The sequence below is a fragment of the Amia ocellicauda genome, unplaced genomic scaffold (genome assembly GCF_036373705.1).
Source record: "Amia ocellicauda isolate fAmiCal2 unplaced genomic scaffold, fAmiCal2.hap1 HAP1_SCAFFOLD_30, whole genome shotgun sequence".
NCBI lineage: Eukaryota > Metazoa > Chordata > Actinopteri > Amiiformes > Amiidae > Amia > Amia ocellicauda.
This window is the reverse complement of record NW_027102865.1, coordinates 1007925-1024807: the sequence shown is the minus strand read 5'-3', so window position 1 is coordinate 1024807 and position 16883 is coordinate 1007925. Positions and strand designations below refer to the sequence as shown.

The 16883-nt window shown below is 46.9% G+C and overlaps 7 non-coding genes and 31 pseudogenes across 7 annotated transcripts; all 38 read left to right on the top strand.

Moving 5' to 3' along the window:
• Positions 1–3547: 3547 nt before the first annotated feature.
• Positions 3548–3666, top strand: LOC136729148 (uncharacterized; annotated as a pseudogene).
• Positions 3667–3881: 215 nt separating this feature from the next.
• On the top strand, positions 3882–4000 carry LOC136728845 (uncharacterized; annotated as a pseudogene).
• Positions 4001–4211: 211 nt separating this feature from the next.
• Positions 4212–4330, top strand: LOC136729182 (uncharacterized; annotated as a pseudogene).
• Positions 4331–4540: 210 nt separating this feature from the next.
• Positions 4541–4659, top strand: LOC136728964 (uncharacterized; annotated as a pseudogene).
• A 222-nt stretch (positions 4660–4881) lies between these two features.
• LOC136729409 (5S ribosomal RNA) lies at positions 4882–5000 on the top strand. The gene has a single exon (XR_010809008.1). It is a non-coding gene; the product is annotated as a 5S ribosomal RNA (ribosomal RNA).
• A 210-nt stretch (positions 5001–5210) lies between these two features.
• On the top strand, positions 5211–5329 carry LOC136728912 (uncharacterized; annotated as a pseudogene).
• Positions 5330–5539: 210 nt separating this feature from the next.
• On the top strand, positions 5540–5658 carry LOC136729620 (5S ribosomal RNA). Its single transcript, XR_010809045.1, has one exon. It is a non-coding gene; the product is annotated as a 5S ribosomal RNA (ribosomal RNA).
• A 218-nt stretch (positions 5659–5876) lies between these two features.
• LOC136728988 (uncharacterized) lies at positions 5877–5995 on the top strand (annotated as a pseudogene).
• Positions 5996–6205: 210 nt separating this feature from the next.
• On the top strand, positions 6206–6324 carry LOC136728889 (uncharacterized; annotated as a pseudogene).
• A 223-nt stretch (positions 6325–6547) lies between these two features.
• Positions 6548–6666, top strand: LOC136729377 (5S ribosomal RNA). The gene has a single exon (XR_010808980.1). It is a non-coding gene; the product is annotated as a 5S ribosomal RNA (ribosomal RNA).
• A 219-nt stretch (positions 6667–6885) lies between these two features.
• Positions 6886–7004, top strand: LOC136729070 (uncharacterized; annotated as a pseudogene).
• A 210-nt stretch (positions 7005–7214) lies between these two features.
• Positions 7215–7333, top strand: LOC136728946 (uncharacterized; annotated as a pseudogene).
• A 221-nt stretch (positions 7334–7554) lies between these two features.
• LOC136729346 (5S ribosomal RNA) lies at positions 7555–7673 on the top strand. The gene has a single exon (XR_010808952.1). It is a non-coding gene; the product is annotated as a 5S ribosomal RNA (ribosomal RNA).
• A 210-nt stretch (positions 7674–7883) lies between these two features.
• Positions 7884–8002, top strand: LOC136728911 (uncharacterized; annotated as a pseudogene).
• A 210-nt stretch (positions 8003–8212) lies between these two features.
• Positions 8213–8331, top strand: LOC136729608 (5S ribosomal RNA). The gene has a single exon (XR_010809044.1). It is a non-coding gene; the product is annotated as a 5S ribosomal RNA (ribosomal RNA).
• A 555-nt stretch (positions 8332–8886) lies between these two features.
• LOC136729439 (uncharacterized) lies at positions 8887–9005 on the top strand (annotated as a pseudogene).
• A 561-nt stretch (positions 9006–9566) lies between these two features.
• Positions 9567–9685, top strand: LOC136729202 (uncharacterized; annotated as a pseudogene).
• A 223-nt stretch (positions 9686–9908) lies between these two features.
• On the top strand, positions 9909–10027 carry LOC136729556 (uncharacterized; annotated as a pseudogene).
• A 220-nt stretch (positions 10028–10247) lies between these two features.
• LOC136728870 (uncharacterized) lies at positions 10248–10366 on the top strand (annotated as a pseudogene).
• A 221-nt stretch (positions 10367–10587) lies between these two features.
• On the top strand, positions 10588–10706 carry LOC136729122 (uncharacterized; annotated as a pseudogene).
• Positions 10707–10922: 216 nt separating this feature from the next.
• Positions 10923–11041, top strand: LOC136729352 (5S ribosomal RNA). The gene has a single exon (XR_010808957.1). It is a non-coding gene; the product is annotated as a 5S ribosomal RNA (ribosomal RNA).
• A 215-nt stretch (positions 11042–11256) lies between these two features.
• LOC136729572 (uncharacterized) lies at positions 11257–11375 on the top strand (annotated as a pseudogene).
• Positions 11376–11592: 217 nt separating this feature from the next.
• LOC136729719 (uncharacterized) lies at positions 11593–11711 on the top strand (annotated as a pseudogene).
• Positions 11712–11929: 218 nt separating this feature from the next.
• LOC136729674 (uncharacterized) lies at positions 11930–12048 on the top strand (annotated as a pseudogene).
• A 219-nt stretch (positions 12049–12267) lies between these two features.
• Positions 12268–12386, top strand: LOC136729543 (uncharacterized; annotated as a pseudogene).
• A 219-nt stretch (positions 12387–12605) lies between these two features.
• LOC136729558 (uncharacterized) lies at positions 12606–12724 on the top strand (annotated as a pseudogene).
• A 215-nt stretch (positions 12725–12939) lies between these two features.
• LOC136729737 (uncharacterized) lies at positions 12940–13058 on the top strand (annotated as a pseudogene).
• Positions 13059–13277: 219 nt separating this feature from the next.
• On the top strand, positions 13278–13396 carry LOC136729649 (uncharacterized; annotated as a pseudogene).
• Positions 13397–13605: 209 nt separating this feature from the next.
• LOC136728920 (uncharacterized) lies at positions 13606–13724 on the top strand (annotated as a pseudogene).
• Positions 13725–13946: 222 nt separating this feature from the next.
• LOC136729752 (uncharacterized) lies at positions 13947–14065 on the top strand (annotated as a pseudogene).
• Positions 14066–14285: 220 nt separating this feature from the next.
• LOC136729542 (uncharacterized) lies at positions 14286–14404 on the top strand (annotated as a pseudogene).
• Positions 14405–14624: 220 nt separating this feature from the next.
• LOC136729691 (uncharacterized) lies at positions 14625–14743 on the top strand (annotated as a pseudogene).
• A 215-nt stretch (positions 14744–14958) lies between these two features.
• Positions 14959–15077, top strand: LOC136728913 (uncharacterized; annotated as a pseudogene).
• A 220-nt stretch (positions 15078–15297) lies between these two features.
• LOC136729427 (5S ribosomal RNA) lies at positions 15298–15416 on the top strand. Its single transcript, XR_010809024.1, has one exon. It is a non-coding gene; the product is annotated as a 5S ribosomal RNA (ribosomal RNA).
• Positions 15417–15640: 224 nt separating this feature from the next.
• On the top strand, positions 15641–15759 carry LOC136728919 (uncharacterized; annotated as a pseudogene).
• A 216-nt stretch (positions 15760–15975) lies between these two features.
• On the top strand, positions 15976–16094 carry LOC136728811 (uncharacterized; annotated as a pseudogene).
• Positions 16095–16309: 215 nt separating this feature from the next.
• On the top strand, positions 16310–16428 carry LOC136728953 (uncharacterized; annotated as a pseudogene).
• Positions 16429–16650: 222 nt separating this feature from the next.
• On the top strand, positions 16651–16769 carry LOC136729531 (uncharacterized; annotated as a pseudogene).
• The last annotated feature ends 114 nt before the right edge of the window (positions 16770–16883 follow it).

Genomic DNA, 16883 nt, shown 5'->3' with positions numbered 1-16883 from the left:
AGTTGCCTTATCTGGGCCAGCTGGGCAGCATCGGGCCTCCAGGCTCTGGAAGCCGCTGCTGCGTGGCTGTGTGGCTGTGCTGGTCCCCGGCTGTCCGCTCTGCTGTGCTGGACGGGCCCTCTGGGGATGGGGGGGTGGGGAATGGGGCCGCGGGGTCTCAGGGGCTGGGGCTGGGGTGGAGCCGGTGGCTGGGGATGTGGCCGGGGGCTGGGGGGTTTGCTCCTGGTCTCGAGGTGGGGGTGTGTGGGGTTTCGGCCCAGGGTTGTGTCCTTGAGGACCTTTGAGATGATCCTCACACCCGTCTTGTTGAGGTGGACGTGGTCATACAGGTGATGTGGCTGGATGTCTCAGTGGTGTGCCAGGTGGACGTTGGGGAGGAGGGCACATCTTCGGGACACTTCTGCGTTGATGGCCTGGATGATGTGCAGGGGCACGTCTGTGCGGGGCAGCAGTGTGGAGATGGAAATTTTGGCAGTTGGGAATTCCTCTGTGGCTTTCGTTGCTACCTGTCTCAGGGCTGAGGCCACATCGCCCCTGCGGGCACTCAGGTCGTTAGTGCCGGTGTGGATGAGGATGTGTTTGACTTGGCAAAGCCTCCTCTTGGAGAGCAGCTCCAGGGCTCTCTGTGCTGTGGAGCACCAAAGCTTTTTCACTTTTCGCCCAGGGAAGAGGCGCCTCTCAACCAGGAACTTCCCATTGGATTCGCTCAGAATGACCACCTCTGCGTTGACCTGCCACTCCGGGTTTGCGTCGGGAGTGGTGGGGGCAGCGGGTGTGTTTTGGGGGAGTGGCGTTTCAGGGGGTTGTGTATTAGTGGCAGGTCTGGTGATAGTGGGTGTGTCAGGAGTGGTGGGTAGTGTGGGTGGATCAGTGGGTGCGTCAGGGGTTGGAGGTGTTGTGGGGTCAGTGCAGTGCAGTCTCTGTGCTCCAGTGATGTGTAGCTCCTCTCTTAGCTCCTCCAGCTGGCTCTGCAGGCTCCTTAGCTAGCTGTGCTGGGGTGTCCTGGTCAGCTCCTCCCTCGCTCTGCGCAGCTCCGTCCTCAGGGTTTGGCTCTGCTCCGCCAGGCCTCTCACTGCTGCTCTCAGCTCATGGATCTCAGCCTTGTGCTGCATCTTTAGTCTGTGCATCTCATCCCGGAGCTGATCGCACAAGGAGGTCTGGGCCAGGGTGCTCAAGGTCTGCTCCCTGAACTCCGCAAACTCCAGCTCCAGCACTGATAGGCATTCCTTTAGTGTTTTAATGTTGCTGGAGAGTTTTGGGGAGACAGGGGGGCAGTCTGTGGGAGATGGGGCACTGTCTGGCTCCGTGTGGCTGGGGGCAGACTGCAGGGTGGCCGGCTCTGGCTCTTGTTTCTCTACCTCAGTCTGCTGCTTTGAGGTGTGGAAGCCGAGAGCTAATTGGTCCAGGCTGCTCTCGCTGTCCTGCACCATGATGGTCCCGTTGTGGTATACATTAAAAGTGAGCATCACACTGTCTGTGTCTTTCTCTACCAGCACTGAGATCTGCCTGCCTCTGCTAATGCCCCTCTTGTTGTTATTGGGGTATGTCTGGCACAGGGTTTTGTGAAAGGCGGTGTAGAACAGTAGATTGTTCTTGACCCTGTTTTCTCCTTTACCGGTGTAATCTAGGATGAGGGTCTCAGGAGATGCTCTCATCACAGCTTGTTTGTAGTCCTTCTTAGCCTGTGCAGAGCGAATGTCTTCAGGGTATCGGATTTCAAAAGGCAGCTCTGCAGTCAGACTGCTGTTCGATAGATTTCTATCAGTCTCAGTGGCAGTTGGGCTCTCTCCTACTGTCACTCTATTCAAATCGGAGCTCTGCATTTTCATTGGCTGAGTCAACTACTGAGAATGCTTATTTATTTTATTAATACATATTTTTTTGTTTAATTATTTGTCTCTTACCTCCAATTCTTGTCTTCAGCTTTTCTTTTCTGACTTTTCTTCCTGAACTGTCTCTCTGCTTTCTTCTTTTTGTGTTTCTCTTAAAATTATTATTTTTTGAATACTTTTTCTTCTGAATTTCTATTCCATGTCTTCTGTGTATGTTTATAGTGCTATATATTCATTTGTAAATCACAAATTAAATCCGCTTATGTATAAAAACAAATGTTTTTTAGGAGCTCATATTCCTCTCTCTCTCTCTCTCTCTCTCTCAATTCATTTCATTTGTATTGTCAAAGCAATTGGACATACATACACATACATACATATACACTCACCTAAAGGATTATTAGGAACACCTGTACAATTTCTCATTAATGCAATTATCTAATCAACCAATCACATGGCAGTTGCTTCAATGCATTTAGGGGTGTGGTCCTGGTCAAGACAATCTCCTGAACTCCAAACTGAATGTCTGAATGGGAATGAAAGGTGATTTAAGCAATTTTGAGCGTGGCATGGTTGTTGGTGCCAGACGGGCCGGTCTGAGTATTTCACAATCTGCTCAGTTACTGGGATTTTCACGCACAACCATTTCTAGGGTTTACAAAGAATGGTGTGAAAAGGGAAAAACATCCAGTATGCGGCAGTCCTGTGGGCGAAAATGCCTTGTTGATGCTAGAGGTCAGAGGAGAATGGGCCGACTGATTCAAGCTGATAGAAGAGCAACTTTGACTGAAATAACCACTCGTTACAAACGAGGTATGCAGCAAAGCATTTGTGAAGCCACAACAAGTACAACCTTGAGGCGGATGGGCTACAACAGCAGAAGACCCCACCGGGTACCACTCATCTCCACTACAAATAGGAAAAAGAGGTGAGACATTCAGATGGTAGAGTCAGAATTTGGCGTAAACAGAATGAGAACATGGATCCATCATGTCTTGTTACCACTGTGCAGGCTGGTGGTGGTGGTGTAATGGTGTGGGGGATGTCTTCTTGGCACACTTTAGGCCCCTTAGTGCCAATTGGGCATCGTTTAAATGCTACGGCCTACCTGAGCATTGTTTCTGACCATGTCCATTCCTTTTTGACCACCATGTACCCATCCTCTGATGGCTACTTCCAGCAGGATAATGCACCATGTCACAAAGGTCGAATCATTTCAAATTGGTTTCTTGAACATGACAATGAGTTCACTGTACTAAACTGGCCCCCACAGTCACCAGATCTCAACCCAATAGAGCATCTTTGGGATGTGGTGGAACAGGAGCTTCGTGCCCTGGATGTGCATCCCACAAATCTCCATCAACTGCAAGATGCTATCCTATCAATATGGGCCAACATTTCTAAAGAATGCTTTCAGCACCTTGTTGAAGCAATGCCACGTAGAATTAAAGCAGTTCTGAAGGCGAAAGGGGGTCAAACACAGTATTAGTATGGTGTTCCTAATAATCCTTTAGGTGAGTTCATCGTAGCTCCTAATACTCTCTTTCTGTCTGGAGGAGATATAATTGAAGTATTGTACACGTACCCGGCTACTTTCAACACCCATTGCAGCACTGATATTTTTCCCTCCATTTTTCTTTATCCATTTTTTTTTTGCTGGAAGTTCCGTCAATACCCGTCAGCCTTTAAGAGACATCATGCAGCCAGGCCTCTTGGCTTGCGGCCACACCGTCCTGAACGCGCCCAATCTCATCAGATCTCGGAAGCTAAACGGGGCAAGGGCTCGTCAGTACTTGGATGGGTGACCTCCTGGAGATATCAGGTGCAGCAAGCTTTTTCGTCTCCTGGGTAACTTCATCGTAGCTCTTAGTACTCTCTTTCAGTCTGGAGGAGATATTATTGGAGAATTCTACACGTACCCGGCTACTTTCAACACCCTTTGCTGCACTGATATTTTTCCCTCCATTTTTCTTTTTTCTTTTTTATTTTGCTGGAAGTTCCGTCAATACCCTCCAGCCTTTAAGAGACATCATGCAGCCAGGCCTCTTGGCTTGAGGCCACACCGTCCTGAACGTGCCCGATCTCGTCAGATCTCGGAAGCAAAACGGGGCAGGTCCTGGTCAGTACTTTGATGGGAGACCTCCTAGAAATACCAGGTGCTGCAAGCTTTTTACGTCTCCTGGGTAACTTCATCGTAGCTCTTAATACTCTCTTTCAGTCTGCAGGAGATATAATTGAAGAATTGTACATGTACCCGGCTACTTTCAACACCCTTTGCTGCACTGATATTTTTCCATCCATTTTTCTTTTTTTTTTTTTGCTGGAAGTTCCGTCAATACCCACCAACCTTTAAGAGACATCATGCAGCCAGGCCTCTCGGCTTGCGGACACAAAGTCCTGAACGCGCCCGATCTCGTCAGATCTCGGAAACTAAACGGGGCAGGGCCTGGTCAGTACTTCGATGGGAGATCTCCTGGAAATACCAGGTGCTGCCAGCATTTTACGTCTCCTGGGGAACTTCATCGTAGCTCTTAATACTCTCTTTCTGTCTGGAGAAGACATAATTGAAGAATTGTACACGTACCCGGCTACTTTCAACACCCTTTGCTGCACTGGTATATTTCCCTCTATTTTTCTTTTTTTTTTTTGCTGGCAGTTCCGTCAATACCCGCCAGCCTTTAAGAGACATCATGCAGCCAGGCATCTCGGTTTGCGGCCACACCATCCTGAACGCGCCCGATCTCGTCAGATCTCGGAAGCTAAACGGGGCAGGACCTGGTCAGTACATGATTGTGAGACTTCCTGGAAATACCTGGTGCTGCAAGCTTTTACGTCTCCTGGGTAACTTTATCGTAGCTCTTAATACTCTCTCTCTGTCTGGAGGAGATATAATTGAAGTATTGTACACGTATCCAGCTACTGTCAACACCCTTTGCTGCACTGATATTTTTCCATCCATTTTTCTTTTTTCTTTTTCTTTTTTTTTTTTGCTGGAAGTTCCGTCAATACCCGCCAACCTTTAAGAGACATCATGCAGCCAGGTCTTTCGGCTTGTGGACACACCGTCCTGAATGCGCCCGATCTCGTCAGATCTCGGAAGCTAAACGGGGCAGGGCCTGGTCAGTACTTGGATGGGAGACCTCCTAGAAATACCAGGTGCTGCAAGCTTTTTACGTCTCCTAGGTAACTTCATCGTAGCTCTTAATACTCTTTTTCTGTCTCCAGGAGATATAATTGAAGAATTGTACACGTACCCGGCTACTTTCAACACCCTTTGCTGCACTGGTATATTTCCCTCTATTTTTCTTTTTTTTTTTTGCTGGCAGTTCAGTCAATACCCGCAAGCCTTTAAGAGACATCATGCAGCCAGACATCTCGGCTTGCGGCCACACCGTCCTGAACGCGCCCGATCTTGTCAGATCTCGGAAGCTAAACGGGGCAGGACCTGGTCAGTACTTAAATGTGAGACCTCCTGGAAATACCAGGTGCTGCCAGCTTTTTACGTCTCCTGGGGAACTTCATCGTAGCTCTTAATACTCTCTTTCTGTCTGGAGAAGACATAATTGAAGAATTGTACACGTACCCGGCTACTTCCAACACCCTTTGCTGCACTGGTATTTTTCCCTCTATTTTTCTTTATTTTTTTTGCTGGCAGTTCCGTCAATACCCGCCAGCCTTTAAGAGACATCATGCAGCCAGGCATCTCGGCTTGCGGCCACACCATCCTGAACGCGCCCGATCTCGTCAGATCTCGGAAGCTAAACGGGGCAGGGCCTGGTCAGTACTTGGATGGGAGACCTCCTAGAAATACCAGGTGCTGCAAGCTTTTTACGTCTCCTGGGTAACTTCATCGTAGCTCTTAATACTCTCTTTCTGTCTCCAGGAGATATAATTGAAGAATTGTACACGTACCCGGCTACTTTCAACACCCTTTCCTGCACTGATATTTTTCCTTCCATTTTTCTTTTTTTTTTTTTTTTTCTTGCTGGAAATTCCGTCAATACCCGCCAGCCTTTAAGAGACATCATGCAGCCAGACATCTCGGCTTGCGGCCACACCGTCCTGAACGCGCCCGATCTTGTCAGATCTCGGAAGCTAAACGGGGCAGGACCTGGTCAGTACTTAAATGTGAGACCTCCAGGAAATACCAGGTGCTGCCAGCTTTTTACGTCTCCTGGGGAACTTCATCATAGCTCTTAATACTCTCTTTCTGTCTCCAGGAGATATAATTGAAGAATTGTACACGTACCCGGCTACTTTCAACACCCTTTGCTGCACTGGTATATTTCCCTCTATTTTTCTTTTTTTTTTTTGCTGGCAGTTCCGTCAATACCTGCCAGCCTTTAAGAGACATCATGCAGCCAGGCATCTTGGCTTGCGGCCACACCATCCTGAACGCGCCCGATCTCGTCAGATCTCGGAAGCTAAACGGGGCAGGACCTGGTCAGTACATGAATGTGAGACCTCCTGGAAATACCTAGTGCTGCAAGCTATTACGTCTCCTGGGTAACTTTATCGTAGCTCTTAATACTCTCTCTCTGTCTGGAGGAGATATAATTGAAGTATTGTACACGTATCCAGCTACTGTCAACACCCTTTGCTGCACTGATATTTTTCCATCCATTTTTCTTTTTTCTTTTTTATTCATTTTTTTTGCTGGAAGTTCCGTCAATACCCGCCAACCTTTAAGAGACATCATGCAGCCAGGCATCTTGGCTTGCGGCCACACCATCCTGAACGCGCCCGATCTCGTCAGATCTCGGAAGCTGAACGGGGCAGGGCCTGGTCAGTACTTGGATGGGAGACCTCCTAGAAATACCAGGTGCTGCAAGCTTTTTACGTCTCCTGGGTAACTTCATCGTAGCTCTTAATACTCTCTTTCTGTCTCCAGGAGATATAATTGAAGAATTGTACACGTACCCGGCTACTTTCAACACCCTTTCCAGCACTGATATTTTTCCCTCCATTTTTCTTTTTTTTTTTTTTTTTTCTTGCTGGAAATTCCGTCAATACCTGCCAGCCTTTAAGAGACATCATGCAGCCAGACATCTCGGCTTGCGGCCACACCGTCCTGAACGCGCCCGATCTTGTCAGATCTCGGAAGCTAAACGGGGCAGGACCAGGTCAGTACTTAAAAGTGAGACCTCCAGGAAATACCAGGTGCTGCCAGCTTTTTACGTCTCCTGGGGAACTTCATCGTAGCTCTTAATACTCTCTTTCTGTCTGGAGAAGATATAATTGAAGAATTGTACACGTACCCGGCTACTTTCAACACCCTTTGCTGCACTGGTATTTTTCCCTCTATTTTTCTTTTTTTTTTTTGCTGGCAGTTCCGTCAATACCCGCCAGCCTTTAAGAGACATCATGCAGCCAGGCCTCTTGGCTTGCGGCCACACCATCCTGAACGCGCCCGATCTCGTCAGATCTCGGAAGCTAAACGGGGCAGGACCTGGTCAGTACATGAATGTGAGACCTCCTGGAAATACCTCGTGCTGCAAGCTTTTACGTCTTCTGGGTAACTTTATCGTAGCTCTTAATACTCTCTCTCTGTCTGGAGGAGATATAATTGAAGTATTGTACACGTATCCAGCTACTGTCAACACCCTTTGCTGCACTGATATTTTTCCATCCATTTTTCTTTTTTCTTTTTCTTTTTTTTTTTGCTGGAAGTTCCGTCAATACCCGCCAACCTTTAAGAGACATCATGCAGCCAGGTCTTTCGGCTTGTGGACACACCGTCCTGAATGCGCCCGATCTCGTCAGATCTCGGAAGCTAAACGGGACAGGGCCTGGTCAGTACTTGGATGGGAGACCTCCTAGAAATACCAGGTGCTGCAAGCTTTTTACGTCTCCTGGGTAACTTCATCGTAGCTCTTAATACTCTTTTTCTGTCTCCAGGAGATATAATTGAAGAATTGTACACGTACCCGGCTACTTTCAACACCCTTTGCTGCACTGGTATATTTCCCTCTATTTTTCTTTTTTTTTTTTGCTGGCAGTTCAGTCAATACCCGCCAGCCTTTAAGAGACATCATGCAGCCAGACATCTCGGCTTGCGGCCACACCGTCCTGAACGCGCCCGATCTTGTCAGATCTCGGAAGCTAAACGGGGCAGGACCTGGTCAGTACTTAAATGTGAGACCTCCTGGAAATACCAGGTGCTGCCAGCTTTTTACGTCTCCTGGGGAACTTCATCGTAGCTCTTAATACTCTCTTTCTGTCTGGAGAAGATATAATTGAAGAATTGTACACGTACCCGGCTACTTCCAACACCCTTTGCTGCACTGGTATTTTTCCCCCTATTTTTCTTTATTTTTTTTGCAGGCAGTTCCGTCAATACCCGCCAGCCTTTAAGAGACATCATGCAGCCAGGCATCTCGGCTTGCGGCCACACCATCCTGAACGCGCCCGATCTCGTCAGATCTCGGAAGCTAAACGGGGCAGGGCCTGGTCAGTACTTGGATGGGAGACCTCCTAGAAATACCAGGTGCTGCAAGCTTTTTACGTCTCCTGGGTAACTTCATCGTAGCTCTTAATACTCTCTTTCTGTCTCCAGGAGATATAATTGAAGAATTGTACACGTACCCGGCTACTTTCAACACCCTTTCCTGCACTGATATTTCTCCCTCCATTTTTCTTTTTTTTTTTTTTTTTTCTTGCTGGAAATTCCGTCAATACCCGCCAGCCTTTAAGAGACATCATGCAGCCAGACATCTCAGCTTGCGGCCACACCGTCCTGAACGCGCCCGTTCTTGTCAGATCTCGGAAGCTAAACGGGTACAGGACCTGGTCAGTACATGAATGTGAGACCTCCTGGAAATACCTCGTGCTGCAAGCTTTTACGTCTCCTGGGTAACTTTATCGTAGCTCTTAATACTCTCTATCTGTCTGGAGGAGATATAATTGAAGTATTGTACACGTACCCAGCTACTGTCAACACCCGTTGCTGCACTGATATATTTCCATCAATTTTTTTTTATTTTTATTTTTTTTTGCTGGAAGTTCCGTCAATACCCGCCAGCCTTTAAGAGACATCATGCAGCCAGGCATCTTGGCTTGCGGCCACATTGTCCTGAACGCGCCCGATCTCGTCAGATCTCGGAAGCTAAACGGGGCAGGGCCTGATCAGTACTTGGATGGGAGACCTCCAGGAAATACCTGGTGCTGCAAGCTTTTTACGTCTCCTGGGTAACTTCATCGTAGCTCTTAATACTCTCTATCTGTCTGTAGGAGATATAATTGAAGTATTGTACACGTACCCGTCTACTTTCAACACCCCTTGCTGCACTGATATTTTTCCCTCCATTTTTTTTTTCTTTTTCTTTTTTTTTTTTTTTTTGCTGGAAGTTCCGTCAATACCCGCCAGCCATTAAGAGACATCATGCAGCCAGGCCTCTTGGCTTGCGAACACACAGTCCTGAACGCGCCCGATCTCGGAAGATCTCGGAAACTAAACAAGCCAGGACCTGGTCAGTACTTGGATGGGAGATCTTCTGGAAATACCAGGTGCTGCCAGCTTTTTACGTCTCCTGGGGAACTTCATCGTAGCTCTTAATACTCTCTTTCTGTCTGGAGAATATATAATTGAAGAATTGTACACGTACCCGGCTACTTTCAACACCCTTTGCTGCACTGATATTTTTCCCTCCATTTTTCTTTTTCTTTTTTCTTTTTTCTGGAAGTTCCGTCAATATCCGCCAGCCTTTAAGAGTCATCATGCAGCAAGGCCTCTTGGCTTGCGGCCACACCGTCCTGAACGCGCCCCATCTCGTCAGCTCTCGGAAGCTAAACTGGGCAGGGCCTGGTCATTACTTGAATGTGAGACCTTCTGGAAATTCCAGGCGCTGCAAGCTTTTTTCGTCACCTGGGGAACTTCGTCGTAGCTTTTAATACTCTCTTTCTGTCTGGAGGAGATTTAATTGAAGAATTGTACACGTACCTGGCTACTTTCAACACCCTTTGCGGCACTGATTTTTTTCCCTCCGTTTTTCTTTTTTTCTTTTTTTTTTTTTTTTTGCTGGAAGTTCCGTCAATACCCGCCAACCTTTAAGAGACATCATGCAGCCAGGCCTCTCGGCTTGCGGCCACACCGTCATGAACGCGCCCGATCTTGTCAGATCTCGGAAGCTGAACGGGGCAGGGCCTGGTCAGTACTTGGATGGGTGACCTCCTGGAAATACCAGGTGCTGCAAGCTTTTATCGTCACTTGGGTAACTTCATCGTAGCTCTTAATACTCTCTTTCTGTCTGGAGGAGATATAATTGAAGTATTGTACACGTACCCGGCTACTTTCAACACCCTTTCCTGCACTGATATTTTTCCCTCCATTTTTCTATTTTTTTTTTTTTTTTTTTTCTTGGATGTTCCGTCAATACCCGCCAGCCTTTTAGAGACATCATGCAGCCAGGCCTCTTGGCTTTCGGCCACACCGTCATGAACGCGCCCGATCTTGTCAGATCTCGGAAGCTAAACGGGGCAGGGCCTGGTCAGTACTTCGATGGGTGACCTCCTGGAAATACCAGGTGCTGCAAGATATTTACGTCTCCTGGGAAACTTCATCGTAGCTCTTTATACTCTCTTTCTGTCTGGAGGAGATATAATTGAAGAATTGTACACGTACCCGGCTACTTTCACCACTCTTTGCTGCACTGATTTGTTTCTCTCCATTTTTCTTTTTTTTTTATTATTTTTTCTTGCTTGAAGTTCCGTCAATACCCGCCAGCCTTTAAGAGACATCATGCAGCCAGGCCTCTTGGCTTGAGGCCACACCGTCCTGAATACGAAAGATCTCGTCAGATCTCGGAAGAAAAACTGGGCAGGGCCTGGTCAGTAATTGGATGGGTGACCTCCTGGAAATACCAGGTGCTGCAAGCTTCTTACGTCTCCTGGGTAACTTCATCGTAGCTCTTAATACTCTCTTTCTGTCTGGAGGAGATATAATTGAAGAATTGTACACGTACCCGGCTACTTTCAACACTATTTGCTGCAGTGATATTTTCCACTCCATTTTTCTTATTTCTTCTTTTTTTTGCTGGAAGTTCCGTCAATACCCTCCAGCCTTTAAGAGACATCATGCAGCCAGACCTCTTGGCTTGCGGCCACACCGTCCTGAACGCACCCGATCTCGTCAGATCTCGGAAGCTAAACGGGGCAGGGCCTGGTCAGTACTTGGATGGGTGACCTCCTGGAAATACCAGGTGCTGCAAGCTTTTTTTGTCCCTTGGGTAACTTCATCGTAGCTCCTAATACTCTCTTTCTGTCTGAAGGAGATATAATTGAAGTAATGTAAACGTACCCGGCTACTTTCAACACCCTTTGCTGCACTGATATTTTTCCCTCCATTCTTCTTTTTTCATTTTTTTTTGCTGGAAGTTCCGTCAATACCCTCCAGCCATTTAGAGACATCATGCAGCCAGGCCTCTTGGCTTGCGGCCACACCGTCCTGAACGTGCCCGATCTCGTCAGACCTTGGAAACTAAACGGGCCAGGGCCTGGTTAGTACTTGGATGGGTGACCTCCTGGAAATACCAGGTGATGCAAGTTTTTTACGTATCCTGTGTAACTTCATCGTAGCTCTTAATACTCTCTTACAGTCTGGAGGAGATATAATTGAAGAATTGTACACGTACCCGGCTACTTTCAACACCCTTTGCTGCACTGATATGTTTCCCACCATTTTTCTTTTTTCTTTTTTTTTTTTGCTGGAAGTTCCGTCAATACCCGCCAACCTTTAAGAGACATCATGCAGCCAGGCCTCTTGGCTTGCGGCCACACTGTCCTTAACGCGCCCGATCTCATCAGATCTCAGAAACTAAACGGGGCAGGGCCTGGTCAGTACTTGGATGGGAGACCTCCTAGAAATACCAGGTGCTGCAAGCTTTTTACGTCTCCTGGGTAACTTCATCGTAGCTCTTAATACTCTCTTTCAGTCTGCAGGAGATATAGTTGAAGAATTGTACACGTACCCGGCTACTTTCAACACCCTTTCCTACACTGATATTTTTCCCTCTATTTTTTTTTTTTTTTTTTTTTTTTTTGCTGGAAATTCCGTCAATACCCGCAAGCCTTTAAGAGACATCATGCAGCCAGACATCTCGGTTTGCGGCCACACCATCCTGAACGCGCCCGATCTCGTCAGATCTCGGAAGCCAAACGGGGCAGGACCTGGTCAGTACTTGAATGTGAGACCTCCTGGAAATACCTGGTGCTGCAAGCTTTTACGTCTCCTGGGTAACTTCATCGTAGCTCTTAATACTCTCTTTCAGTCTGCAGGAGATATAGTTGAAGAATTGTACACGTACCCGGCTACTTTCAACACCCTTTCCTACACTGATATTTTTCCCTCTATTTTTCTTTTTTTTTTTTTTTTTTTTTTGCTGGAAATTCCGTCAATACCCGCAAGCCTTTAAGAGACATCATGCAGCCAGACATCTCGGTTTGCGGCCACACCATCCTGAACGCGCCCGATCTCGTCAGATCTCGGAAGCTAAACGGGGCAGGACCTGGTCAGTACTTGAATGTGAGACCTCCTGGAAATACCTGGTGCTGCAAGCTTTTACGTCTCCTGGGTAACTTTATCTTAGCTCTTAATACTCTCTATCTGTCTGGAGGAGATATAATTGAAGAATTGTACACGTACCCGGCTACTTTCAACACCCTTTCCTGCACTGATATTTTTCCCTCCATTTTTCTATTTTTTTTTTTTTTTTTTTTGCTGGAAGTTAAGTCAATACCCGCCAGCCTTTAAGAGACATCATGCAGCCAGGCCTCTTGGCTTGCGGCCACACCGTCCTGAACGCGCCCGATCTCATCAGATCCAGGAAGCTAAACGGGGCAGGGCCTGTTCAGTACTTGGATGGGTGACCTCCTGGAAATACCAGGTGCTGCAAGCTTTTTACGTCTCCTGGGTAACTTCATTGTAGCTCTTAATACTCTCATTCAGTCTGGAGGAGATATAATTGAAGAATTGTACACGTACCCGGCTACTTTCAACATCCTTTGCTGCACTGATATTTTTCCCTCCATTTTTCTTTTTTCTTTTTTATTTTGCTGGAAGTTCCGTCAATACCCTCCAGCCTTTAAGAGACATCATGCAGCCAGGCCTCTTGCTTGCGACCACACCGTCCTGAGCGCGACCGATCTCATCAGATCCCGGAAGCTAAACGGGGCAGGGCCTGTTCAGTACTTGGATGGGTGACCTCCTGGAAATACCAGGTGCTGCAAGCTTTTTACGTCTCCTGGGTAACTTCATTGTAGCTCTTAATACTCTCTTTCAGTCTGGAGGAGATATAATTAAAGAATTGTACATGTACCCGGCTACTTTCAACACCCTTTCCTGCACTGATATTTTTCCATCCATTTTTCTATTTTTTTTTTTTTTTTTTTGCTGGAAGTTAAGTCAATACCCGCCAGCCTTTAAGAGACATCATGCAGCCAGGCCTCTTGGCTTGCCGCCACACCGTCCTGAACGCGCCCGATCTCATCAGATTTCGGAAGCTAAATGGGGCAGGGCCTAGACAGTACTTGGATGGGTGACCTCCTGGAAATACCAGGTGCTGCAAGCTTTTTACGTCCCCTGGGTAACTTCATCGTAGCTCTTAATACTCTCTTTCTGTCTGGAGGAGATATAATTAAAGAATTGTACACGTACCCGGCTACTTTCAACACCCTTTGCTGCACTGATATTTTTCCCTCCATTTTTTTTTTTTTTTTTTCTGGAAGTTCCGTCAATATCTGCCAGCCTTTAAGAGACATCATGCAGCCAGGCCTCTTGGCTTGCGGCCACACCGTCCTAAACGCCCCCAATCTCGTCAGATCTCGGAAGCTAAACGGGGCAGGGCCTGGTCAGTACTTGGATTGTTGACCTCCTGGAAATACCAGGTGCTGCAAGCTTTTTAAGTCTCCTGGGTAACTTCATTGTAGCTCTTAATACTCTCTTTCAGTCTGGAGGAGATATAATTGAAGAATTGTACATGTACCCGGCTACTTTCAACACCCTTTCCTGCACTGATATTTTTCCCTCCATTTTTCTATTTTTTTTTTTTTTTTTTTTTTGCTGGAAGTTAAGTCAATACCCGCCAACCTTTAAGAGACATCATGCAGCCAGGCCTCTTGGCTTGCGGCCACACCGTCCTTAACGCGCCCGATCTCTTCAGATCTTGGAAACTAAATGGGGCAGGGCCTGGTCAGTACTTGGATGGGAGACCTCCTAGAAATACCAGGTGCTGCAAGCTTTTTACGTCTCCTGGGTAACTTCACCGTAGCTCTTAATACTCTCTTTCAGTCTGCAGGAGATATAGTTGAAGAATTGTACACGTACCCGGCTACTTTCAACACCCTTTCCTACACTGATATTTTTCCCTCTATTTTTCTTTTTTTTTTTTTTTTTTTTTTGCTGGAAATTCCGTCAATACCCGCAAGCCTTTAAGAGACATCATGCAGCCAGACATCTCGGTTTGCGGCCACACCATCCTGAACGCGCCCGATCTCGTCAGATCTCGGAAGCTAAACGGGGCAGGACCTGGTCAGTACTTGAATGTGAGACCTCCTGGAAATACCTGGTGCTGCAAGCTTTTACGTCTCCTGGGTAACTTTATCTTAGCTCTTAATACTCTCTATCTGTCTGGAGGAGATATAATTGAAGAATTGTACACGTACCCAGCTACTGTCAACACCCGTTGCTGCACTGATATTTTTCCCTCCATTTTTCTATTTTTTTTTTTTTTTTTTTTTGCTGGAAGTTCCGTCAATACCCGCCAGCCTTTAAGATACATCATGCAGCCAGGCCTCTTGGATTGCGGCCACACCGTCTTGAACGCGCCCGATCTCAACAGATCTTGGAAGCTAAACGGGGCAAGGCCTGGTCAGTACTTGGATGGGTGACCTCCTGGAAATACCAGGTGCTGCAAGCTTTTTACGTCTCCTGGGTAACTTCATTGTAGCTCTTAATACTCTCATTCAGTCTGGAGGAGATATAATTGAAGAATTGTACACGTACCCGGCTACTTTCAACATCCTTTGCTGCACTGATATTTTTCCCTCCATTTTTCTTTTTTCTTTTTTATTTTGCTGGAAGTTCCGTCAATACCCTCCAGCCTTTAAGAGACATCATGCAGCCAGGCCTCTTGCTTGCGACCACACCGTCCTGAGCACGACCGATCTCATCAGATCCCGGAAGCTAAACGGGGCAGGGCCTGTTCAGTACTTGGATGGGTTACCTCCTGGAAATACCAGGTGCTGCAAGCTTTTTACGTCTCCTGGGTAACTTCATTGTTGCTCTTAATACTCTCTTTCAGTCTGGAGGAGATATAATTGAAGAATTGTACATGTACCCGGCTACTTTCAACACCCTTTCCTGCACTGATATTGTTCCCTCCATTTTTCTATTTTTTTTTTTTTTTTTTTTGCTGGAAGTTAAGTCAATACCCGCCAGCCTTTAAGAGACATCATGCAGCCAGGCCTCTTGGCTTGCGGCCACACCGTCCTGAACGCGCCCGATCTCATCAGATCTCGGAAGCTAAATGGGGCAGGGCCTAGACAGTACTTGGATGGGTGACCTCCTGGAAATAGCAGGTGCTGCAAGCTTTTTACGTCCCCTGGGTAACTTCATCGTAGCTCTTAATACTCTCTTTCTGTCTGGAGGAGATATAATTGAAGTATTGTACACGTACCCGGCAACTTTCAACACCCTTTGCTGCACTGATATTCTTGCCTCCGTTTTTCTTTTTTTTTTTTTTTTTTTTTTTTTTGCTAAAAGTTCCGTCAATACCCTCCAGCCTTTAAGAGACATCATGCAGCCAGGCCTCTTGGCTTGCGGCCACACCGTCCTAAACGCCCCCAATCTCGTCAGATCTCGGAAGCTAAACGGGGCAGGGCCTGGTCAGTACTTGGATTGTTGACCTCCTGGAAATACCAGGTGCTGCAAGCTTTTTACGTCTCCTGGGTAACTTCATCGTAGCTCTTAATACTCTCTTTCAGTCTGGAGGAGATATTATTGAAGAATTGTACACGTACCCAGCTACTTTTAACACCCTTTGCTGCACTGATATATTTCCCTCCATTTTTCTTTTTTCTTTTATTTTTTGCTGGAAGTTCCGTCAATACCCTCCAGCCTTTAAGAGACTTCATGCAGCCAGGCCTCTTGGTTTGCGGCCACACCGTCTTGAACGCGCCCGATCTCAACAGATTTTGGAAGCTAAACGGGGCAAGGCCTGGTCAGTACTTGGATGGGTGACCTCCTGGAAATACCAGGTGCTGCAAGCTTTTTACGTCTCCTGGGTAACTTCATTGTAGCTCTTAATACTCTCATTCAGTCTGGAGGAGATATAATTGAAGAATTGTACACGTACCCGGCTACTTTCAACATCCTTTGCTGCACTGATATTTTTCCCTCCATTTTTCTTTTTTCTTTTTTATTTTGCTGGAAGTTCCGTCAATACCCTCCAGCCTTTAAGAGACATCATGCAGCCAGGCGTCTTGCTTGCGACCACACCGTCCTGAGCGCGACCGATCTCATCAGATCCCGGAAGCTAAACGGGGCAGGGCCTGTTCAGTACTTGGATGGGTGACCTCCTGGAAATACCAGGTGCTGCAAGGTTTTTACGTCTCCTGGGTAACTTCATTGTAGCTCTTAATACTCTCTTTCAGTCTGGAGGAGATATAATTGAAGAATTGTACATGTACCCGGCTACTTTCAACACCCTTTCCTGCACTGATATTTTTCCCTCCATTTTTCTATTTTTTTTTTTTTTTTTTTTTTGCTGGAAGTTAAGTCAATACCCGCCAGCCTTTAAGAGACATCATGCAGCCAGGCCTCTTGGCTTGCGGCCACACCGTCCTGAACGCGCCCGATCTCATCAGATCCCGGAAGCTAAACGGGGCAGTGCCTGTTCAGTACTTGGATGGGTGACCTCCTGGAAATACCAGGTGCTGCAAGCTTTTTACGTCTCCTGGGTAACTTCATTGTAGCTCTTAATACTCTCATTCAGTCTGGAGGAGATATAATTGAAGAATTGTACACGTACCCGGCTACTTTCAACATCCTTTGCTGCA